Source organism: Lolium rigidum, chromosome 6 (genome assembly GCF_022539505.1).
Source record: "Lolium rigidum isolate FL_2022 chromosome 6, APGP_CSIRO_Lrig_0.1, whole genome shotgun sequence".
In the NCBI taxonomy this organism is placed as follows: domain Eukaryota; kingdom Viridiplantae; phylum Streptophyta; class Magnoliopsida; order Poales; family Poaceae; genus Lolium; species Lolium rigidum.
Window position 1 is genome coordinate 212,081,597 of NC_061513.1, and position 8,440 is coordinate 212,090,036.

General features: G+C 40.6%; 1 long non-coding RNA gene across 1 annotated transcript; it reads left to right on the forward strand.

Annotated features, from left to right (window-relative positions):
* Nucleotides 1-2,499: 2,499 nt before the first annotated feature.
* On the forward strand, nucleotides 2,500-3,339 carry LOC124660037. The gene is made up of 3 exons (XR_006989786.1): nucleotides 2,500-2,612; nucleotides 2,961-3,013; nucleotides 3,094-3,339. It is a non-coding gene; the product is annotated as an uncharacterized LOC124660037 (long non-coding RNA).
* The last annotated feature ends 5,101 nt before the right edge of the window (nucleotides 3,340-8,440 follow it).

Here is an 8,440-nt window from a genome sequence, read left to right on the forward strand (position 1 = left end):
AATTCTCTATTGTTTAAAAATAATTTTGAATATACAAAACAGTATTTTCGCGGACTTCACTAATTCCGTGCAGTTTTTGAGGTCTAATTTCTAAACGGTTCATCGGATTAATGCATATGATATGCCATTGGAAAGCTGTTGACTAGGCGCAACTTTTTCATATAGATCATTTTCCCCAATTCTTCACAGTTTAAGAGCAGATTTGAAAAAACATAATTCTATTTTCCGGAACATTAGAATTAAATGATTATGCGGACAGTATTTTTAATTTAATCTTTGAATCGCTTATCGGAATGATGCATATAATATACTATTGGATTCATATAGTAATTTCGCATCTTTTTCGTGTTCATTGTTTTTCCAAATTCTTTATTGTTTAAAAATAATTTCGAATATACAAAACAACATTTTCGCGGATTTCACTAATTTCGTGCAGTTTTTGAGGTCTAATTTCCAAACGGTTTATTGGATTGATTCATATGATATGCCATTGGAAAGCTATTGACTAGGCGCAACTTTTATATATATATATCATTTTCACCAATTATTCACAGTTTAAGAGCAGATTTGAAAAAACATGATTCTACTTTTCGAATTTCTTGTTTTTATTTACTGTTTTTTGGGATTTATTTCCGAACCACTTGTCGGAATGTTCCAAGCTGAAATTTTGTTGAAAAGATATTGATTAGGTGCAACTTTTTCGTGTTGATTTTTTTACGGCGAACTTCCTCGAGGTACAATGTGAACTTCGGGACGTTACGAAGTGAACTGTCATTTTGACCAAAGTGAATTTCAACAAAATGTAGTTGTACGACGTATTTTAAAGTGAACTTCCATGAGATGGAAAGTGTACTTCCACGCGGTACAAAGTGAAATTCATTTTTTACAAAAGTGAATTCCCACAAGAAGTAATTTTATCGGCGTGCAAAAAGGTGAACTTCTACGTGGTGCCAAGTGAACTTCCTCGTAGTGTACAAAGTGAACTACTGTTTTAACCTAAGTGAATTTTGACAAAAAAAAGTATTTCAGCTTGTTTGACAAAACGTAATGTGAACTTTCGAAAAATGATGTGAACTTCCGGAAAAAGTAAAGTGAACTTCCGAAAAAAAAGTTAAGTGAACTTCCGAAAAATGAAGTGAACTTCCCGAAAATGAAGTGAACTTCCCAAAAAAGTAAAGTGAACTTCCGAAAAATAAAGTGAACTTCCCAAAAAAGAAGTGAACTTCCGGGAAAAGTAAAGTGAACTTCCAAAAAACTAAAGTGAACTTCTGAGAAATGAAGTGAACTTCCCGAAAAATGAAGTGAACTTCCGAAAAAAGTAATGTGAACTTTCCAAAAATGAAATGTACTTCCCAAAAAATGAAGTGAACTTCCGAAAAAAGTAAAGTGAACTTCCAAAAATGAAGTGAACTTCCCAAAAAAAATGAAGTGAACTTCCGAAAAATGAAGTGAATTTCCCCAAAAAAATGATTATGCGTGGGGTTGGCGGGGTTGGCGGGCGGTAGCTAGGTGGGGTGGGGTTGGCGGGAGGTGGGTGGGTTGGGCCGGCGAAAGATTGGATGGGATTGGGTGGTTGTGTCGGGTTTAGAAGGTCTTTAGAGATGGGTTGTAGAATAACTAGTCTATAACATCTTGGGGGGGTTCTAGAATAGCTATTCTAGAACCACTCTTAAGGGAGTTCGAGAATAGTCTTGCTCTATATATATATATATAGAGCCCAACTATTCTCGAACCCCCCTTAAGAGGGGTTCTAGAATAGCTATTCTCGAACCCCTGCTCCTTACCGAACCACCTGCAACAACGAAACCCACCGACCCGCACACCCCGCGATCCCTCCCCACCTTCATCCCTATCGGCAGGAACCTGGCCGCCCATCCCAACTCCCGCATGACCTTCTTCCCATGCGGCGGCGCCGAATCCCCTCCCGACCTTCTTCCCGGCGGCGGCGCCGAATCCCGCCTGACCTTCTTCTCGGCGGTAGGCTGCACGCCCCAATTCCCGCCAGACCTTCTTCCCGGCGGCAGCCGCATTGCCGCTCGCCCTTCCCTGGCGGAAGCACGCATCGTCGGTCCGCCTTCTTCCCCGGCAGCAGCGTCGTGTTGCTGATCTCATTCTTCCCCGTGGAGGCCCGCATCACCCCCGCGCCATCTTCCCGGCGGAAGCCCAGATCACCCCCCACCTCCTTCCTCGGCAGCAGCCCAGCCTCCGTCCCCTCCGGCAAACACCGCATCTCGCGCCACCACTTCTTCCCCGGGCGGCACCAGCGCATCACCACGCCGCCCAGGCTTCTCCCTTCCCGGGGTCACGTCTCCCTTGCAGCCCGACATGACACCTGCGGGGAAGAGGGCCGCGCGCCGCGCGCCCATACCATCTGGCGACCCCGACCAGGACGCATCTCCAACAGGACGTACTCCACCTAACCGCCGCCCGAAGGTCCACCGCGCGCGTCGCCGGAGTCCACCGCCGCACCTGCCAGAGTGCTCCATCGCGGGTCGTGGGAATCCGTCGTTGCCCAAGAACTACCGGTGCACTGCCCAATTCCTGCAGGTCGACTACCCAAATTTCTGCAGGTGGCTTCCCAGCCGCAGTGGTTGCCCTGCTGCAGCCTCACGGTACGCATCCGTATGTGCTGTTGCTTTGTGCCTGATAAAAAAATTAGAAGTTCAGTTTGGTACAGTGATGTAGGCCTACGTTAGTATACTTCTTTGTGAAAAATAAGTTCGTTATGCCCATCACATAGCTGGAAGGTATCTTTCATGTCCATATTTTCTTAGAGACCCGCTAGATCTTGATTTGTTGTAAAAGCAGTATTATTTCTCCCTATCATTGTTAATCTCGATTTATTTTTCTATTTAGTTCACAAGTATTACCAGATATTGAGTGGTATGATGTATTGATAAACCACGCACATCAGTGCTGCCGGTAATTCCCAACGAAAAAATAATAATTCTTCCACGCAGGACTGCTTTGTTATCCCCTTGGCGCTCTCAGTTCGTCGCCCCCACCGCTTATGGTAGGCACCCGCGCCGCCCACGCGCTCACGACCACGAGTTTTGCCTGTAATTTTTAACTGAACGAAAAAAATATTTTCAGGTTGGACTGCTCAATGCTCTGTTATCCCTCTCAGGCTTCAGTCCGCACCACCGCGGCCACCGAGCAGCGATGTTCCCGGCTGGGCGGCCATGCCCCCAAGCGGTAATATCCCATGTAGAGTTGATAGATGCTGAAACATCAGGTTAACACCACGGATATGTCTGTTGTAACCTTTGAAGGCTTGGGGATATGCGTGAGCAAGGATGGCACCACACCTGTATGTCAGATTGATATGTTCTTTTGTAACTGTAAGTAGTATGCCTCTTTCTTTCTTTCTAAATTTAATCAACCTACTGCAAGACGTTTACTATGTGTCCAGCCATAGTACTGCACACAAGCATTCAGAATTACAAGACGAAATTGTATGGAATTTTTTTTGTATGCTAGAGTAGCTTAAGAGTTTGACAATATCCTGCTTTGGCTTCATTGTTGCTTGCGATTATATTAGTTTAATTATGGTTATGCATTTTCAGCAAAGCTGACTGTTTTCATTTGGATTACGGATAAAAAGCCTGACCTTGGCCATCCAATGGAGTCTAAGTGCCTTGATCTGGATGCACCTGGTGTGTGCACTTTTTTGTCCTTTGCTATGCACAAAAGCTCATGGCCGGGAGAGCTGCAGTATACGGGCGGGCAGTCGAGTCCTCAGCTAAAGACAGTGCTGCGATGTGAAGCAGGTCAGTAAAGTCTCCTATGGAACAAATTAAAGGATCACAGTGAGTTGGTGTAAAAGTGTAGTTTACTTCTCTGTGTTTTTTGTCAAAACAAGCAGCCAACATAATCACAGAATAGGAAGTTAGCATGCTCATTAGAGGCAGTGCACTTAGTACATATATACTTAAATTTGCTACCACCACAGATGACCCTTGACATCAACAACTGAGCACGTTTTATCTTTTTAGCACGTATCTGGGTGTAGTTCAGTTTACTTCTTGGCATTGTTCATATCTTGAGTGCTTGAAGTTCAGTTTGGAGGCTCTTGCCACGACAGAAGTTTGTTTTGTTTGTTAAATACTACCTTAGTTAACACAAAATTCACCCCTCCTGCACATAGAACTCATTTACGGGGAAGTTCTATAAGTCCATGATTAAAGATAGATATGGTGTTTAATAAGTTCATTTCTCATAATCTGTGAAGCTCACTTCTCCTAATCTGTGAAGCTCACTTCTCTGAATTTGCGAAGATCACATCTACTGCTATTTTCATTTCATATATTCCTGCTAGATAGCATATTTGTGAAGTTTGTGGCTGCGGAATGGATGATTCTTGTATATACGATAGTTTTATCTTATGATGATGCAATAATCTTTTATAATGTAAGACCAGAGGTTGTCTTCAGCGGGAACAACCTGCATATAAATTCACTTCTTATCACAAGTTAACAATGTGTGTGCGGGGAAATTCATTTTTTAGATGCAAGTGATAGGCTGCTAGTTTAGATATTCCTGCTAGGTGAATTAGTCTTTCCAGATTTGATTTTATTTGTTAACTGAATTTTGAAGCTCACAAATGAAGAAATGTGAAGTTCAGATATAGAAACAAAGCTGCAGCAGTTGCTCCTGGTACTTGGTCTCGCCAACGACCTCACAACCAGACCCGCGGTAGTTCCCTCTATTCATAACTGAAGTTCATTTATAAATTTATGGGCATGTTTTATGCTTTCTGCTATTATTGCTGTATGGCTGATGGGAAAAGAATAGAAGCTCACTTTATCTATTTGACGAGTTCACTTTTATATTTCCAGGGGTTCGGGAGCACCAGGCTGTTCTATGTTTGTTGTCCGGCCGGTAGTTTCGTGAGACTAAAGTTCATATGGGATGGTAGCTCTTCCTGACTTGATGAATTTTGCACATATCTTGCGTTAATGATTGGTAAATTTGTCATTTGTCTTTCATATAGTCCCCTAGCATCGGTCTCCTTCAAGTGACCCTTTTTATTTTATTTTACAAATAAATCATCTCTAAAATTAATTACGAGCGATGCACTTATGACACCTATGGTGAGTTCACTAGCGCTCATCGCTAGAGTTCGCCGGGAGCCGTGGCGGGAGTCCACCTTGAAGCGTAGCACCCGCAGGTCGTGAGTACTGTTCGATTCTCGAGGTAGCTTTCTAGCTCTTATGATTACTATATGATCAAGGTACTATACTGAAAATTGCGGGAAGTAGAGTCGTTTAGCTCAAAGTAACTCCCATGTATTCATAATATGAAGTCCACATTAGGTTTATAACGGGAATACCATGTCGTGCAAGTCCACCATGTTAAAAGTAACCATTGCTGGGTAGTTCAGGACGTCTAGACTGGGGATTCATTCTTACTATGTATGTCCTGATGTGTTTCTGACTATATAAAAAGGTAGAGGTTCATTTTGCTTAAGAAGAAAAATTTACATATCATTTTGTAGAAGTTTTATTTCTGTGGTGAAAGCTTTTCCATAAGTTCACTGTCAGCCAATCTAGAAAAAATAGCATCTCTATTTATACACATAAAATTAATTCATATGTGGTTTATTTGTTCTTTGCTATGGAGAAGTTCACTTATTTGTTCCTGAAAAGTTCACTCTTCTTAGGTTAGCTGTGTGTATGTGTGTTCGCTCTATTCTCATATGGAGTTCACTCTTTTATTTTTTGATGGAGTTCACACTTTTATTTTTCTGAAGTTCGTTCAGAGAGTTAGTGCGGGAAATTTAGATATAAAAACTGCAGCTAGTGTTGTACTATATTTCTTAACTGCTGCCTTGTGTGATTTTGTTCATAAAGATTGTTCAGCTTTGTATTTGAGCAAATGTTGGACGATCGTAGCACATAGAAAACAATTTCACAGAGTTCACATATGAAGTTTACTCATTTTTGTTTTGAAATTTGTTGTTTCATACACTGTGAAGTTCACTTTATTTAAAATGCAAGTTCGCTTGTCCAACCTAAGTATGGACTAGTATAGGTCACATTATTCAGAAAGGGAAGTTCACTTTTATTTAAAATGCATGGGTACAACTGAACCATAACGTGAGTGGCTTGCTAGCGCTACACAATATGCAGTTTAGAAAGAGTGCGCAGTTTAGAGAGTTAGCGTTCAGAGAACTCATTTTTACGGGGAAGTTCAGTAAGTCCATGATTAAATATAGAATATGGTGTTTAATAAGTGCACTTCTTCTAATCCGTGAAGCTCATTTCTCCTAATCTGTGAAGCTCACTTCTCTTAATTTGTGAAGTTCACATCTACTGCTATTTTGCATGTTCTATAACTGTTTGTTGTAATGCCTAAGAGTGAGCTATTACGAAAGTTAAGAAATATGATGGTTGCAAGTTCTTAATTTCTGCAACTAGTAGTTCTTAATATCAACAATCATCAATGTATATCGAAAACCACCTATGTAATGTATGTGGTCTCATTCAATATTCCAGTTTGGTGCGGAATTTTCTTTTCTATGTCAAAACTACTTGTTATGCTTATGATACTGACTATCATTTTTGAACTCCCCCTTTTGATGAATGAGGGTTCGATTAATTTGTTTTTCACAACATTGGAACAAGCTATCTAGGGTCTGAAGTATCCCGCGCATTGAAATGAAACTCTTTAGCAAGAGCAGCAGCATGAATCTGCATCTATTTTTCGAATGGATGATTACACTAAAAAATGATTGTTATGCAGTGCCCTGTAATAATACAAAGTATATGTCTGGAAGTGCACATAGGAGAAAATAGGTAGTTCATTGTATATAAAATAAATAGATGTGCTCTTCTTTTTGTAACTTTACCTTCTTCCGTCCAAAAAGTTTCATCATATAGTTTGTTTGTTATTCACAGGAAGTTCATTCATTAGAGGAAGTTCACTTTGGATTGAAAAAATAGTTATATCAGGACGCACATGGATCCCTCCAATTGAAGAAGTTGTCTACTGAGGTGTTGTTCCTCGATTTGTGTAGTTTCTTACCAGAGAAAGGCATGAACCAAATAGACTTATAACTGTGGCGTCTTTCTTTTTTACTTCTGTAGTTTGAAGCCTCCATCTGTGACGTGCGGCCCACGACTAGGAAGGCTTCCATGCAGTCGCAGGGAGTCCTTACCATTTGAAGTGTGAAGAATAGCTGGACTCCCCACCCTGAGCAAGTGTCCGAACGCTCCCTGGGGCGCTTCTGAACTTCTCCTCCTCGCCATGTCCCGTGAAGGTAAGTGGAATTTTTCCCTACATGTGTATGCTTTCATGTCTAAAGGGAAAAACTATGTTTCTAGAAAAATTTCCACAGGAATTTGTTTTTCTGTGTTGTAGTTTACAAAAAATGTTATTGCAATTGCTAAAGAAGTTCACTTATTGTTCTAGACCAGTTCAGTATGTGAAAATAAGTTCACTTTTGTTTTAATTATGGTGCATCTAAATTGCTTAAATAGACTGACTTCATATCTACCGATATTTAGAAGCTACCCTTGTTTCTTTATAATCATTTTGCCGAGGTATGAATAGTGGTTTCTGCTCCTCTACTCAAATTTCGACTAAAGATCAGTAATAGAAATCGGCACATTCAGGAAGTTCGCTTCTATTTGTGTGGAGCTATATTTGTATATCTACGGAGGTTCAGTTTCCCTATTGGACGTATTGCCTTGGTTCTTTGACTGTCTAGTTCTTCATAGCAAGTTGGTTTTTATTGCCATTGTTTAGAGCATAATGTCTTACAAAAGGCTTTTGTTGCCTTTGATTTTATTTTGACCGTACTTGCTTGTGTTTTTCATAGCACTGGGCGGTTCACATGTTAACTGTGAGCAGTCCGGTTATGCCAAAGTATATATGGTATCATCAAATACTCGTTTGTTCATGGAGAAGTTCGGATATTTCTCAGAGAAGGCGTAATCCATGTTTTTGAGAAGTGCACTAAGTAGAGTATAGAAATAATTATTAGCATAGAGTTATCAGAAAGTGACTTACAGGCATCTTGTTGTTTCAGGTAAAATCTCATGTGAATTTGAGGAATCCAAACGAACAGATGGTATATCAGCCTCAGATAATATAATGAAGATTGTTGAAGATTATACGAGTATGTTACGCCTAATCTGGCTATTGCGTACAACAGAAATGATGGTGACAAGCTGGGCTGCTGTTTCAAGGTCACTTGCTAGCGTATTCAGTATAAATTTACTCGCGAACCGCGTCTGGCTGGGTTGTGAAAACAGATGCAACAGACTTGCTCAATGACCTGTGTAACTATGAACTTGTGGCTGCTATGTGTGTGTGATTTTCATTTACAGATTGAGTGTTTTTTTTATGATTGGAAATGTATTCCTGTGACTTGCACTTCGTTTACAGTACTTTCACTCTTTGATTTTGCTACTATGTGCACTTTACCTTTGGTTGT